Source organism: Tachysurus vachellii, chromosome 2 (genome assembly GCF_030014155.1).
Source record: "Tachysurus vachellii isolate PV-2020 chromosome 2, HZAU_Pvac_v1, whole genome shotgun sequence".
Lineage (NCBI taxonomy): Eukaryota > Metazoa > Chordata > Actinopteri > Siluriformes > Bagridae > Tachysurus > Tachysurus vachellii.
In genome coordinates this window covers 12,751,097-12,768,785 of record NC_083461.1, presented here as the reverse complement: position 1 = coordinate 12,768,785, position 17,689 = coordinate 12,751,097, and the positions used below count along the sequence as shown (strand labels likewise).

General features: G+C 38.3%; 1 protein-coding gene across 4 annotated transcripts in view; it reads left to right on the top strand.

Moving 5' to 3' along the window:
• Positions 1 to 1,714: 1,714 nt before the first annotated feature.
• The window catches only part of rbfox3a (RNA binding fox-1 homolog 3a), a 328,730-nt gene continuing 312,755 nt past the window's right edge, over positions 1,715 to 17,689 (top strand). For all 4 annotated transcript variants that reach the window (XM_060897403.1, XM_060897420.1, XM_060897410.1 and 1 more), the window contains exon 1: positions 1,715 to 2,046. The gene's annotated coding sequence lies outside the window, so the exon portion shown is untranslated. The remainder of the gene's footprint in view (positions 2,047 to 17,689) is intronic.

The window sequence follows — 17,689 nt, the reverse complement described above, 5'->3', positions numbered from 1 at the left end:
CGGAATGGACTGATTGTCAGTAATGTAGACTGCCTTTCAGCTTGGCTGGATACCACGCTCAAGAGCCTTTAAGGCTTCTTATTTCAGTTACTCCAAGTTGATACTCTGGGTTTTAGAAAGCAGGGGGATACTATTAAAAAAACAAGCATGCCAAGACAAGAAAAGAAGCAAACAAAGATCTGATTTGATGTGATTGGATTTAGATGTGCTGTGTCTCTCTGCCTCCCGTGCAGGATAACGAGGCAGAATTTAATTAGGGAGGGAGTGAGACGAGTCCTGAGGGATTTTACTGCCTGTCCACAATCTGAACAGGTTACACTGTCGAAAGAAACATGCATTCACATGCAGAACATGGTACCAGTGAATGCTAAGGTAATGATGATGATGATATTGATGATGATGATGATAGTGATAATGATGACATCGCTGGCTGCATGCATTCCTAATTGAGACTGAAATCACAGTGAAGAGATCAGAAATGCTTTCAATAACCCAGGTGGTCGAGTAGAGTATAGTAGAGGACTGTAAGTGCTAACAAGGCCGTCCTTGGGTCACTGGTTCTAATCCTGCTTCAAGGATACTTTGGTTGTCAGGTGGCACAGTGGCGCAGTGCTGCCTCAAAGCTCCTGCTCTCGTTTTCGGTCCTGAGCTTAAGTTACTGTCTGTGTGCAGTTTCACATGTTTCCCCTGTGCCTTAGATGGATTTCATCTGGTTTTCCCTCACCTCCCAAAAAAACATGGCATTAAGTGGACTGTCAACAGCAGATTGCTCCAGATGTTAATGTCTGTATGATGGACTCACATCCTGTACAGGGTGTGTCCCGAATCCACACTCAGTGTTTCCAGGATAAGCTCCAGATCTACCGCAATTCTGACCAAGATAAAAAGCTTACTGAAGGTGAATAAATGAATGAAAGAGATCAAATGGCTAATACGCATCCTAATTAAAATCAGTGAAGTGTAGTGTATGCTCTAGTTTGAGACCTGAATGAGTTACTATCCTGTCATCCAAGGGCTGCCTCTACACCTGAGTCACATACGTATATACAGTAGTATTGGACGCATAAAGAAATACATAACCGTTTGTGCATGTGCAGCCCATCTGATCATGTTACACACAGCTTAAAACAAGTGTTGCATTTCAAGTGTTGCAGTTATATCAGCCTTCTCACATTTTGCATTTTCACTGTAACTCTAAAACGGTGCAAATGTGGCTCATGTGAAAGGAGAGTGACTGTATGTTTATGGTGAGTAAGATTCACAGCAAGAGGGAGATATAGAAAAGGAGGAGGTGTACGATGCCTTTTGCTTCTGCTGTTCAGTATCTGTCAGCTTGCGTTAGCGGCCAGAACAAGAGAAGAGCTCGCGTGAAACTGTCAGTGCATCCTTTCCTCCTCCGCTCTCTCCCTCTCTCTCTCTCTCTCTCTCTCTCTCTCTCTCTCTCTCTCGCTTTCTCTCTCTCCTCCTTCTCCTTCCCCCGCTTTTTTCTGTCCCTCCTCCCCTCTCTCTCTCGTGCATTCCCTCTCTTATGTTTCTCACAGTGTAAGGCACAGCCAGTGAGTGAATGCCTAGGCACTACCCCCCACCCCTCCTTGTGAGTGTGTATGTGTGTATGTATGTGTGCGTGTGTGTGTATACACACACTGCAGGCGCGTGTAGCTGACCACACTGTGCTCACAGCTATGTGTGAAGACACGCACAGCACGCCAAAGAATCAGCAACACTGATTCTAATGCTCGCTTTCTTCCAGGACTGATCGCATTGCAGACCCATCCCACTCTCTCTCTCTCTTTCTCTCTCTCTCTCTCGCTCTCTCTCTCTCTCTCTATCTTACACTCTGTTTCCCCGTGTCTCTCTCTTCCTTGTACTTGTACAAGCGTGTAGAGCTGGAAAGGAGGAAAAAGACCCTCGCTCTCTTTCTCTCACTCTCTTGCTCTTGCTCTCTCTTTCGCTTTCTCTCTATCTTTGTGTCCTGCGGTGGGATAAGCTGTGAGAGGATGAGCCCCTGATCCAGCGCTGGACCCGAGTGACCTGACAGCTCAAACTGTGAGTATACAAGTCTCTCTGTCACCTCCTACACACACACACAACACACACACACAAACCTGCTTTCATACACCAACACGCAGCAACTCATAGTTGCAGGAGGATGGCAATCTAAAAGAAGGACTGAATGGCAAGATATTATTCTTTTGTTTTATGAATATTTGTAAGTGTTGTTTTGTTTTCTTGCTGTGTTTTTGCTCTGGGGGAAAATACTTCTTAGTGATCATTATAAAAGAAGAGTAAAATCAGTGATATCTCACTCTCTGTCTCAGCAGCATGCCAACAGTGTGGTATTTACATTTGGGCGAAACAAATATTCGCTGGCAAGTTGATTTGATTTCAAGAATTTTGTTAAAAATGCACTGGTTTTACGTTGCAGCCACCCGCTAAGAACCTGCCTATGGAGATTCATTGTCATATCTTATGTGATATTCAAAAGTACACCACGCTCTCTTGCCTTACTTGAAACAGCGCATTTATCTGTCATGCTGTCAGCATTGCGCCCGTGCTTTCCACATGTACATTATAGAGAGCGGGGCGAGAGGTAGGAAATGTCTGAAATAGAACTGAATATCATTACAATTTCGAGGTTTATTAAACTTGACTTACAGTTTGGTTAAACAGTGTTTAATGAATGCTCTGATGCACTTTTTGGGCTATTTTAGAAGCTCTGTATCTTGAAATATTCTTGCTTTCCTCTTAAAACCTGACACATCATATCACATTTTGCTTTTTACTTTGTTTTAGGATTTTCTTTATGGTGTGAAAGTTTGACACCATATTCGCATGTGGACCATAAACATCATGAGTGTTGAGTGCTGGTCTGTCATGACAGGAAAAAAAAGGACGATTCCGTGAGACAGACAGAAACAGAGACTTACTACTAGTTTACTTGTGTCTGTTTGCTCGAGCAGTGAAGCATGTCTGACAACTAAAACAGCAGCACTCTGCTGTCTACAGTGTATCAAAAGTCAGCCAACAACCAGATGTTTAAACAAATAATTCTGTAAGCACATAAGAGCACAAAAAAAATTGCTCTACATTTTTTCTCCCTGCTTAGTACTGGGTTAGTTCTCTCTGGTCAAAGGCCTGGATGCTTGTGCCAGTGGGACGTGAATGATTTGGCTAAAAAGGTAGCATGTACATTCTGGTGCTTTATTTGATCATGGTGTATTTCATAGCTTACATTTGTTCAACCCTTGTTTTTATTTTTGCTAACTGTTTGCAGTCAGATTTAGTGTACAACATTTATGTAGACTTGGTCCATAGGTATGTACGGTAATGTCATCTTTGTCAGAAAATCTGGATTTGGATTTGTAGTATTAGCAGTGTAATGAGATGTAGGCTTAAAAAAATGTAAATTAAAAAACAAAACAGACATAAGCCATGAAAGACATGACCAGTAACAATGTAAACGGGAATGTACTATGAACAAGCCACTATATATGTTGCAAAAGCATCATGCTGTGGCGAAGTGAGCCATTTCGCTCCACTGCCTCAGTTTGTGTTCTGTGCATCAAGATGCTATTAGAGTCTTCTGACTGGTGATGATACCATTTCTCAATATGATGTCAATATCCTGCTGTGACACACATGGCAAATAAAAGACAGCACAGAAATGATTGAGGTATATGGTCAGCGAATATTATTCTGTACAATGCCACCACTGAGAATAAATGGTTTTAAAATCCATTTGAAAAGAAAAAATCCTAAGAATTTTGTAATAAAAAAGGTAATTTTTGTTAAAGAACCAAATGGATAATACTTACATGTACATGCTACACCAGATAATGTTGTAAAAAAAAACCCAATGGTATATATTTGTATGTGCATATATGTAGTCACAGTGTACTCCAAGGAGATATTTGTTGAAATGACTAATAAAATTATTTTTATAGTTTTATAGTATTTATATAGCTTTAAGCACTTACAGTACACACACTACATTATGTGTTTATAAAGAATGTACAGTATAACTCAGTTATAGACAATGCATTACATGCTTATTATAGAGAATCTGTTACTTGTTTATAGAGACTGTATTACATGCTTATACACAATGCATTACAATCTAATAGTAGATTATTATTTTTTGTTTTACACTTTTATTGAAACTTTAGACATTTTTATAGAACATACATAGGATTCTCATTAAGTCGCCGCTTTCTAAAATTGTGATTATAAATAATATGCAGTTAATCATATTGCATTAACTCTGGGTAGTATTTTAATAGACTGCTTTAGGCTGATATTGATCATTTATGGCTATAAACTAGTTCTGATTGTAGCAATATGATGTATTTAATACATGAAACTCTCAGAGACTGAAATGGGAAAGTGTTTGAGAGAGAGAAGCCGCTAGTTCAGAGAACAGTGTCAGAAATGATGTCACAGAGTCATTAAGGCATCATTTATTAATGCCTCACTAGAGGAGACCTGTTTATAAAGCTGCATTAAAGAATAAGAGAACTTTTATGTTGTTTAAAGCGCTGAGCCGAATGAACAAAAGTCTTGATTCTGTCAAAATAATTGCCTTGATTACTAAAAGTGCTGATAGTAAAGACAGTGTTTAGTTTTACATTTATTTCTTTTTGGTACAGTAGGCATATTAGCTCAGGAATAAAGGGAATTACTCTCACCCCACCTTGGACCCCTGTTGTCACTGAACCCACAAGAGTGACAGATGTGAGTCTAAAGGATCTACTTGATTATGTTCAATGGAGAGCTTTCCTCTCACACCTTATTTATTGCTCGCTCTCATTCGACTGGAGCACGGAGTAATAAATCTGTCACACTCGGATCTGCTACACCCCCCAACACTCACACACACACACCCTCACACACAAACACAAATGTACCTCTTCCCATTCTCTAAAACTGTTTTGATGTCAGTGCATCAGGGCAAATCAAGGAAAAATATAAACTAAAAAAATCTTTAACAGCAGATTAGTAAGACACATTTTATACCACCAACAAAAAAGCATGAACATCATACTTCCAGTTGACAGGTTGTTGTATACTTTTCCTCACTGTTTCTAACTGGGAGAGCAATTTCAGTATTTCATGCAGACAAGATCTTTATCTTTGTATTTATATTCGGTTCACATGGAATATTGTCTGCTCCTCTATTGAATCTCTGTAATTACGATTACTCATTACTCTGCAGGTGCATTCAGGTGCCATGCGATGCACAGTGCTGTGGCACTTGCATGTGCTGTGTCGTGACAGCGAGCTAAATATAATGTGGGCCTATGTAAATAGTGCAGAATGTGTCAGTGCCTCGAGACTGAAGTCTTGAATACTGTCTATTGGATCCTTTGATGACTTCCTGTCTTTCCCCTGGTGCAGTACCTAAGTAAGGCCCAAGGTTTATGTCTTTGAAGTGACGATTGTTCTGTGGGCTCAGGAACAGTGAGTCATCCACATGTCATGAATTGCCATGCTGCTGTGTGTATTTTTGCAGAGTGGAGCAGCACTACGACCAGACTCTTAATCACTCACAGCTACAGAACAGCATAACTACAGCAGCATTCACAATTGACTTACTTTTATATTTTAGAAATAGAATTTTTAACAAATTGGAAAAAAAAAACAAGTTTTTTCTTGCTATTTAACTAATATTAAGTGCCTTATGGTGAAACTATCTCAGCACCCAATCAATGTGCCTATCATTTTTTTTTTTTTTTGGACATGATTTGGACAGCTGGTATTCTTTAAACCTTTTTTTGTGTTTTTTGTTTTTTTCAAAACAGCAGTTGTTCTTTCACTTATTCATCATCAGTAACTACTTTATCTTAGTTATGGATGTGCTGAATCCAAGGAAAACTGTGTGCATGGCAGAAATGGATAGGATGGATACTGCAGCACCGTGTGCACACACATTCCCACCCAGGGGCAATTTTGAATAGCATATCCACCTACCAGCATTTTTGGGATGGTGTAGGAAAATGGAAGACGCCCACGCAGACACAGTGGGAACATGCAAAACTCCACACATACAGTAAACTGAGCTCAGGATCAAATTGGAGATCCCGATATGTGTAAGGCAGCAACATTACCCGTTGCACCACCGTGTCACCAAAAGCAGATGTGTTGTCAGGAAAATTAATCCCTGTAAGTGTATTCTTTTTACTTTTCAAAAAAAAAAAAATCACAATAAAGCTACATGTGCACTAATAAAGCTGTAAGTGCTCTAGGCATTTACATCTCTCCTGCAAAGCAGAGTTAAGCATGTATGAATGCCAAGCCTGGAGCAGTTCAATCTGAGCCTCACAGCGACAGCTTTGATAGTCCAAACACAGCAAAGTTTTTGGTCCCAGATGAGTCTTTTTTTTTTTTTTTTTTTTAAACCATTGTTGCTCTCCACTGAAACAGCTTTCAATTATGCATATTTTGTGAAAAGTGTCCAGAGTTCAAAAGGTCAAACATTTGATGATCTATAAGGCAACAAAAATTTCCACATGTGTGTTAGGTCAGCGTGAACCTTTTGAGCATGCTGACAATTTTCCAAATACAAGCTTTAAGGTGGAGCAGGAAAGAAAGATGAGAGACTGGTCCCTATGTAGCACACTGACAAAAGGCAGCTTAGCCAACAATTTCCTCCCTTCTTCTTGCAGAGGCTGAAATAAAAAGCGCACTGACTGGGGGAAAGGCTGGCTTTATCCTCAGTCTGTTTGATGTTGGATTTTGTGTGTGTATGTGTGTGTCCGTCCATGTGTGTATGTGCTCGGGATACCACCAGTCCTGGGAGAGCACTGACTATCAGTGTGTGTCAGCGGGGGGTGCAGTGTGACTCTAGCCCCTTGAGGGTCTTTCTTGTGTTGCCTCAATCCACCAAAACGAGTGGAAAAGCTGGTTAACACCGCAACCGCTTCTGAGGTACAGACCCTAGTCCTTAACGATATATCACTCTTTCTCTCTCCTTCTCTCTCTCTCCCTCACTGTCACTTTCTCTCTCTCTGCTGGGTCTGGTGGTGGTGATTAGAGCGCGGTGCAAGCCTCTGTAATAAGGACGGGACTATGGCTTTCGCGCCAGGCTGATCTGTTGTGCGGCCATGGTGGGTATTTCAGAGGGCTGCTGTGGGAAGATAGGGAGATTGAATAAAAAAATTCTAGCGGGAGGAGAGGAGAAAATGGGTGAACTTGTATTAACTGGTGAACGAGCCACTATGTTCAACAGGGATTGAGAATCTTCTTTCCACATCCTCACACAAGCAGATCTTCCTATAAATTCACATCATTTTTTTTCTTGCTAATAATAGCAACAACTAGATGCAAGCATAATTTTATGTTGTAACCATAGATACTGATTACACACAAGTCTGAATATGGCAAACTTCTTTATATATATATATATATATATATATATATATATATATATATATATATATATATATATATATATATATATATATATATATATATATAATTAGTAAAACAATAATTATTCAAGCACCCAACACATTCTCTACTCCATGCATGCCACAATCCAGCCAATACACATGCACATATTCTCCCCCACAAGAAAACATTACAAACAGACCGTTTGTTTATAGATGGGAGAAAGACATCAATTCAATAAAGACAAATGCTGACTAAACACACTAGAGCCCCAGGGATGTGCTGTTTTGTGCATGCACTTAAATGCTCTGAATGCTGCAACTATCACTGGCAGTAATTTTTTTATGTATATATAGTTAACCACCAAACACCAAACATGCATATGTCATATACCTCTCCATTAAAAAGGTCTTTTTTCCCCCTTCTGCCATTCTACTGTCTCAGCTTTTTAATAAAGAAATCTTATTTTTTAAATTTGGAATAATGCATATACACCTTCTGTACAATGTGGACTAAATTTAAATCTACAGCAACTGTAATCTGCAGAGAAACCTGTTTGTAGTGATGATACTCATTACATCAACGGGAAACAGAATACTAATGTTGTTTGTTCACTGTTCCGCTGTTTGCACTGTTTGTGGTCACTGTTTTAAGTGTTTTGGTTTGGTAATACATATATGCATGTAGGGACATAAACATTTACATGCTTACACACATAGATTGCTTAAACATATAATTTAAAGTTGTGATATGATTTAACATTTGCTATTTTTTATTTTGCAAACTATTATTGCTATTGTAGCTCACCCCTACCTCTACCCCTACTGATATATATATATATATATATATATATATATATATATATATATATATATATATATATATATATATATATATATATTAAATCCAAATTCCAGCAGGTACATGTGTTACTAGCTACAGTAGTGGTGGTGCCAAACATCTCCAGGGTTCTGGAACTTTTTCAGGAACTCTGAGTTTATGAGGAATTTTGTATGTTCTCACTTTGTCCATGTGGGTTTCTTCTGGGTGGTATTGTTTCTCCCCCCACCAAAAACATGCTGGCCAGAAAAAATTGCTGATCATGCATCCTCTATCTTGGGGAGCTGGAGTCTATCCCAGGGGTTTCTGGGCAAAAGTGGGGAACACCGTGGACTTAATCGACTGGAGTGCCAGTCAATTGCAGGGCACAATTGCGCACATGCTTATAAAACCATTGACACACGACAGACATTTTAAAGACTCCAATCAGTACCTGGAGGAAAACCAAAAAACATGGGGAGAACATTTAAACTCCACACACAGGGCAGAGGTAGGAATTATATTCATTCATTCATTCATTCATTCATTCATCTTCTACCGCTTATCCGAACTACCTCGGGTCACGGGGAGCTTGTGCTTATCTCAGGCGTCATCGGGCATCAAGGCAGGATACACCCTGGACGGAGTGCCACAACCCATCGCAGGGCACACACACTCATTCACTCACGCAATCACACACTAGGGACAATTTTTCCAGAGATTATATTATATTATATTATATTATATTATATTATATTATATTATATTATATTATATTATATTATATTATATTATATTATATAATTATATTACTTTTATATTATGTTAAAAAGTTTACCCTGTGTCATTTCTCTGTCCAACTGTAGATGATTAGTCACAGTTTTGATAGTTCTTCTCGAATGTTTTCTGTCTGCATTAAGTCAGGAAGAGCGAGAACCTCGTGTCCTCTACTCTGTCCACTGTCTGTGTGCATGTGTGCTTTTATTTAGCAGAAGCTGTCATCTCCCATAAACCCTCAGCGCACTTCCATCCATCCTTCCTGCCAGATTCTCTGTGATGGGCACACTTGTTACAGCAGAGAGAACTGACAGCTCCAGTAGAAACTGGCTGCTCTGTCTTTTCCCAAAGTGAGACAGTGAGTGAATGAGTGAGTAAGGATGGTAGCTGGTGAACATTAACTCTTCCCTAGATGGCCTTGGACACTACATATTTTCTGTCTCATCCTGACTTGAGTTATGTGTGTGTAAGTAAATCCTAATACTGCATTTTTAGGTCTTCAGTCACATTTCACACCTTTTGGGGCCTGAGTAGAGCAAGCCTTATTTATTTAACATTTAAGATCATTCAGGAGTTTAGCTATAATTTGGCAGAGCTCCCAGTGATATTATTATTCTATTTAATTCTGTAGTTGACTGCAATGTGACATTTATGCATGCACTTTAAAAATGTATTGTAAATCTTATAGCAACTTACTGAGTTGCCAGTAAAGTACTGTACAATGTACAGTAAAACAATTGTAAAAAACTGTATCTTACAAATTATTTGGCTGATGCAGCCCACAGCAAAGATAAATGTTATGGGCCTTGCTTAAAAATGGGATTTCAATACATGACCTTATGATGTGTAACTAAGAGCCTTCACCACTGAGCCACCAAACCCAACTAATTTGTGCTGATGCAACCATTTCTACCACTGATGCTACAAGATTTTATCGAATCAGTGGATGCGAGTTGAGTGAGTTGTGAAGGTGCTGAGTTACATGTCAGAAGGTTGTTTAAATCAGCACTCATCCTTCAGCACTTTGATGAACATGTTTTTGCACTGTACATTTTTACAGTGTAGATTTTTATAATCCAGGTTTTAGGTGACAGGTTTCCAGGACAGGTAGAACTCTGATAAAATTAGTCAGTCAGTGTTAATGTGTGCCCAGTTACTTAAGGTAAGGATGGACTGGCCATCAGACCAGACACATGTAGACGAGACAATGCTGGAGGAAAAGTGAAAAGGTGGTACAGTGATGGCACATGTACAGTATATTTGTTGCTGTAACATCTAAATATTCTTTTGTAATCCATGAAGGGTGAAAGTAACAAAAATAAATGAATTAAGATTGATTAAATTGGTACAGTAGTTGTGTGTTATACAATCGTAAGCAGAAAATAATTTAAAAAGTGCTTTGTTATTTATGGCCATTTGGCTCTACTTTATATGACATCCTCTGATGCACCAAATGAAGCCCTTTGCCATAATACTAGAAAACACACTACATTTGAAAAATGTAACATAAAATTTTAAAGAGGAGCCTAAAAACTTTTAATTTTAAGCCATCTCAGAGGTTGAGACTCAACACACCAAATCGTAACAGCATAAGAGAAGTATATGAAATGGAACTTAAGAGCATCATGTCATAATCCGACCCCAAGCTACTGCTTTTTGACACACTGAGAGAGGCAAGAAGATGGTGGTAGATTCTGTACTACTGAAAGATTAAATGTGTGTGTCTGTGTTTAATCCAGGCAATCTTGCATGCTTAGAGATCCATATCAGTCTGTTATAGGCCTGTCTAGTTTGGGAAAAAATGCTATGAAATATTTTGACTCAATGAAGAAAATACATTTGGAGAAACCACTTGTGTGTGTGAAACCATACCAGCATTTTTTTAGCATCACTAGTTTTAGAGCTTCATTCCAGTGAGATATAAACAGAAAACATGTAGGAGTGCAGCTCTGAGGTTGGCTTGCTTGGAAAGCTCTGCTTTAGAGTGTCTCCCACTAGAGGCCAGCCACCTCCACTGTGTCAGCTAGCATGCTGGTTAATCATCAAATACACCCTACACAGACAGAAGGAGAGAAACAGAGGGTCCTCTGCCTCTTTGTCATGTTTCAGTCATCTCTAGTCTTTAGATGAGCCATATAAATATGAATGTTTATTAAGCAGTTTAGTTTCATGAATACACCAGGCTCTTCTTTACATTAACTCCAGTGTTTCTGGTGCATAAAGCTGGTGCATATGGCCTTGTTTTCTGCATGATAATTTTCTCACTGTCTCATCTAAGTCTCTTACTACAAGGAATCATCTTTTAACTTTCCCCTCTTTTTTCTTTTTATGAAAACCAGCAGAACTTTGCTGCAGATAACCTGCCCTTTTTCAAGTTTCCTTAATGTTTCACCCCTTACAAAGGACATGCATATTTACAGTAAGTCGGAGTGTGATGTAGTTTCAGCTCCTGCCATGGTCTGATACCATTAATGATTAATTACATATACAGTATATATATGTATATACAGTATATATACACAAATGGCCATATATATATATATATATATATATATATATATATATATATATATATATATATATATATATATATATACATGTCATCATGTCATATATGAGTCAAGTCAAAGGATTACATATGATATTTTCTGCAAAATAATGTATTTTTGCCTAATGGTTTTACAAGTGAGAAAAAGACAGGGGGTGATGTAATGACTATTTATAGCCTTCATCATGCAACTGATAGGAGGATAGAACTAGTTTTGTGGACTTTAAACAAGATTAAAAATAAGCATATAAATACATCATGTGATGCCCAGCTTTTCGAAAATTATCAAATTTTAGAAAGTAATGAAATCACAAGGATCTACACATTGTTGTAGTATCTTACAACAAAGTGCTTCCCTATCAGAAATGGTTTCAGTCTAAAACAATTTCAGAGACTAAGAGCCTATTAACTATACAAAAACCCGATGGGTGTTACCTTGAAACATATAGGTCATGTTCAATACAAACTGTCAGTGTGAATCTGACCTGTGAACCATATTTTTGTTTGTTGGTGATCAGTGTCAGGGCCTGTATATTGAAGAGCACCATGTTTCTGAGTGCTCAGCCAAACAGGCTATCATCACCATGTCACAGAAAAACAGGCTAATCTATCAGAAAACCCCACTCTTGCTGCTCAGGCTCATAGAGCAGATGGAGTTCCAAAATGAAAACATTCCAGCCAGCCTTCCATGTGAATGCTCATATAGACACTCTGGATATTCACTTCAGATTGTGAACAAAATATTATAGTCTTTCCAGGGTTTAAGGACCACTATATTTTGGCATTCCATCTCTGTCTTGTGGGCTTGTGAGCTCTGGCTGGGGAACAGGAAACACCCCATTGTCCTGGCCTGTAGCTGGTCGTGTGGGGAACAGGAAGCACCCTATCGTTCATGCTCTATAATCCCAGCAGGGCAAGAGGAGAGCCTGCACCTGCTACAGCTCTCAGTGCCGCCAAGTCCTCCTTTTGTCCTTGGCCAGCAGTGGCTGCGTGCCTCTCTTCAGGTCAGGACAACCAAGAGCACTCGGGCTCACCACTGTTCTACATCATTGATGTCAGTCATCGACAGCCCCTCCACCTCAGCTTCAATCTTCCCCCAGGGCATCGATCAGAAAAAAAGTCAACCTAGATCCAAAGATGAGATCAATGGGAGCCAGCTCTCATGGAATTCTGCTGCAAGGGGCAGATTCAAAGTAACATGGTGTCAAATGTCTTTCGCAATTTATATTAATGCTATCTGTCAACTGTTTAATGAATAATATACAAGTCCATGGACCCTTTTAAAATGACGGATGTAGATATAATACAAAACAAGCATTTTTAATAACAGCTTGCAAAACAATCATTCCTTCTTTTCAAGTCTGTTTCAAGTCTAAGCTTACATATTTTTAATGATTACTTTTTCAATAACTAATCAGGTATGGTGTTTCAGGTCTTAGGATTAAGATTAAATATTGCTTTATTCCCTGCTTCTGTAAAGATCATGTTCGGCAGGTTGTTTAATTGCCTTAAAGTTAATTTGCATTTAGATTCAATGTTCTCGTGGGTTTGCGATGGAAGTGACTATGGCATATTTTGGAAAGCTCAGTGAATTGGTCTTGAGATGAGATCAAGGGCCAGATTCACAGACCTGATCAATTCTCTGAGCTGCTTAGACAGCAACTCACTTTCCTCCCTCCATTCCTCTTTTTCTCTCCATTCTCCCTCTCACACGTTTCAGTCTGTCTGTCTCTCCCGCTCTCCTCTTCTGTCATTTTTTTTCTCTATCCCCTAATCAATAGCTGATGTTATCATGCCCCATCAGCTGTGAATGAGTGTTCTAATAGAGGTCAGGTCATCAAGGACTACATCTATTCTCACAACCACACCAGCGACTGAGGCTTGATTACTGAAGCTGGGTGCATATGTGTTATAATGATACAGGGCCATGCGCTCATTTTTTTGCGCAGAGTGTACACAGACATACACACAGTTTGGTTTACAATCAGTGCAGTGCACTCAGCCTGCATGGCATGATTATACAGAAGAATGTGCTTCTATATATCATACTGAACAGGACATTCAGCATATCAGTAAGAAAGTTATAAAGGCCAACCTGGGCCAGCTGGTGGTGGTGATGAAGGTTAGTCGCAATACCATTTTTAACAGTGTAGGAGCTTGATATACTGGCGAAAGAGAAAAGCCATAAAATCAGTGAAGTGCAGAGCAAATGTGGACTAGGAAACATTATTGAAATAGAGTACAAAGCAAACTAATAAAATTCAATCTCCTAGCAGATGCCCTCCAGTTTAGCTGCTCTACTGACAAACTATATGTGTTATAAAACCACTCCCAAGTTTAACTCATAGATTATGAGAAGGTGTGTTTTTTTCTGAAGTCGGAACATACATAACACCTAAATATAACAATGTGATAATAAACAAGAATGAGCATGCAGTGATTTTTTTTTTTTTAGCCCAAAAAGTACATCTTGTTCTTTCTTTTTTTCATTAGTTAAAGATGTCTAGCCCTCTCTACAGAAGACAGAAGACTATACGCTTTCAGCCTCAGAGATTATTTAAAACGATTTATCATAATTCAGTTTTTAATTGTGCATGAGACTTTCTAGGGTTATAATTTCATTTCATTTTCTCAAGAATAGCTGAGGGTATATACTGAGCCTTGGACTGTGCTGCACACTACACACAGTAAGCGTATCCTATACTGTCTATTCTTTATTATAGTACATGTGATCATTTATTCATTTTCAGTAGTATTCCTTTAGATGTAATTCTTTTTCTCTTACTTTTGACAGACTATATATAATGAAGTAATATGTAGTTATATGTATAGAGATTGAACATAGATTCTAAAGGTCTGCTAATATTTATATTATGATTACTGAATACATTCATTTTGCAGCTTTAAAACTAATAATTAAAATGGCAGTGGGGATTCTCAACTGCAATCCCAGAAACCCACTGTACTGCAAAGATTTAGGTTTTCCCTGTTTATTTGTTTTTATTATTACTAATCATAAGCTGCTCAATTAACCATTAAGTTTAATTTAGTAAAATATAATTTACTTGATTAGAATTTGTATGTTATTGCAGTGTTAGGCATATAAATCATAATTTAAATGCACAATCTAAAGACTTGTAGACAAGGTGGCATTTTATATGAGTAAAACATAATCATTTCATCATTTGGATATAACCTTGCTGGAATACATTCAGAAACATAGTCTGGGTCATCACAGTAGTTTCTGTTAATGGATTTCTGAATGCTTCTTGAGGCTCCCTGACCAAGGTCGCTCTACTGGAATGAAAACCTGTCATGACATATTTTATTGTGTGGATTTAAGACTAAAATACATGTTTTTGCTCATCCACAATTTAAATATCTGTTAACACTGTTGCTAGACTCTGAGACTCACCCTTACACATTTAAAATTATTTGACTTTATTTGCCACATTAGTTAGTCTTTTACTTTGATAAATAAATCATGTGGTAAATATTGCACTGCTGCATATTCATTCACCTTTACTAACTCCTTTGTGTTAAACCCAGTCACTATGTTTCCAGTGTCTTAGGAACACTGTGCATACACCCTGGGAATACACCCTGAATGGGATGCCAGTTCAACACATTGCACAATGCAAACACACACTCACACACCTATTGGAAACTAATGAACCTGAAGGAAAACCATGAGAACATTTAGCCTTTATTATACACTGTATATACTCTATATAATGTTTATCATGATACCATATTTTTGTTTTGACACTGTAGTGGAGAAACAGCTAAATAGAAATATATCTCTGAGTCTCTAATAAATGATCAGAATTGAAGAACCTTTTCCTCCACTCTGCTTTTGTGAGTGGCTCAGAACTAAAATACTGCTTTATTTTACAATAGTGCAATACTTTGCAATCACGTAGGTTGTTTTCTGTAGTCATTAGGGATGGTGATTATGAAAGATGAGGAAGCACATCAAGTATTATCTGTGTCAGAAATGAGCTCAAGGCTCACCTTCATTCTTGTCTTACTGGTTCTGGCAGATACACCGATTAAGATTGACGTCCTGACCTTTGGCGTAAAGGCTCCACAAACTAGCTGAAATGTTCAGATTTACTTTAATTGAGATGCTGCTGCAGCTAGTTTACTCCATGAATTGTCTCACTTCTGTTTAATCTTTGACAATTTGGATAATGCTACTGTATAAATAGTATATCAAACGATCCTACAGCAGCATAGTTCAATAGTGCACACGTTTACATATCAAATTATCAGTGCAATGTGTGTTTTTTTTTTTTCAGTAGAACTGTATACTGTATACTGATTTATTTATTTTGATAAAAATGTCCTCTAGCGGGACATAACAATGCAGCCATCATTCAACAGATCCTAGAATTCTAAAAGATTTACTCCTGCAAAAATAGCTGTTAGAGTATATGAATAAAGAATTGACAGGTAGAACTGAGTAAATATGTGGTAAAGGCACACATTATCAGGCCTCAAAGGGCCTTCTGTTCTTTCACTGAAGCCCATTCTCCTGGCAAGCCGGGTGCCATAAATCGCAAACAGCGACAGAGTAGGTCAAGGCACAGAGACAAGATTACTAAACCATTACGGTCAATCAAAAGAGTCCTTGAATTGGAGAATTTTAATTAATGTCTGGTTCTTTCTTTCATTCTCTGTCGATCTGTCTGTCTGTCTGTCTCTTTCTCTCTCTCTCTCTCTCTCTCTCTCTCTCTCTCTCTTTCTCTCTGATATGATTTCGTCTGCTGTGAAAGATATTTTGTTGATCACATTGATAGTCTGCTGCTAACAAACCACCCTGTAATGTATATTCATAATAATTAGTATCAGAATGCTCTATGCTGGTGTTAGTGTAAATACAGTGACTCTCTGCTGCACTAGTGTTCCAAAGAATCGAAATAGCATTTCTTTTTTTTTTTTCGTTTTCAAGAAACAAACAGGAACAAGTATATTTAGTAACAAAGAGCAAAAGAGTATGTATAATACTTGATCAGATATTCCTGAAAGCCTGATCGTGTATATTAAAAGACGAGCTTGTGAATAACTACAACTAGGCAGTGTACAGTAAGGAGCTGAATATTTTGGGCTAAATTAGATGACAATAAACACATCTTGGCTGCTGACAAATTGGCAGTTCTATCACTCATACTTTTGGCTTGAGGAGATGCTTGTTTTTTTCATGCTTTGCCTTACAACGCTTTTCATGTGATAAAGGAACAAATCGTCATACAGTAATCATCTTTTATTCTTCCTCTGGCTAATGTCAACAATAATTAGGTGAATTACTGCTGACCAGGCTTTGAGTTTAAGTCAGGAATGCAAAATCTTGGCTGAGCAAATGATCTTTTGAAGGATCTTGACAGATAAAAAAAACATCTTCAGTCAGATTTGTTTTAGTAATTTTATTACTTTTTTTATTTATAATGCATTTAGCATCTGTTTATTATAAGCTTGCGACTGAGGCATGTTTACAACTGCCTTTGTGCGCACATCCTTGTCTGCCACGGAAGGCTGTAATAGTTGAACATACTGTTCTGGGATATTGTGGCTGTCTGATTTATGTAGCAAAATAGCTGCAGCAATTAATCAGCATGCTCAAGTGGAATCCATCAGGACATCCGTTTGTGAAATGTAAGTATATACATATATGGTTTATTTTATCAGTGCAGGTCCTTGTGTGGTATTTTCCATTGTGCCTTTGCTAAGTTGAGAAAGTCATTAGACTGTTGTGTTATTCACACGTGGCTTAGCTGGGGTGGAGGAGAGGGGTGGACCCTACTTTGTCTTGTGCATGTCGTCTTGTCAGGCTGTGACTCACTCTTCGTCTCCCACCTGGCCTCACAAGATAGCGGGTGTAAAGAGAGGACTCTCAGGGGACACCTAACCACACACTCTCATTCTTTGTCATTCTCTCTCTCTCTCTCTCTCTCTCTCTCTCTCTCTCTCTCTCTCTCTCTCTCTCTCTCTCTCTCTCTCTCTCAGGGTTGTCCTGCAATTTCTTGTATGGTGATAATATGAGGTTATCTGCACAAACAGGGGCTACATAGCAAAGCTCATTTACCGAGTATTTATCATTGATAGTTGAAGGTATCAGTAGTAGAAAGATAGTTTTCTCCTTTTTGTGTTTAGTAACAA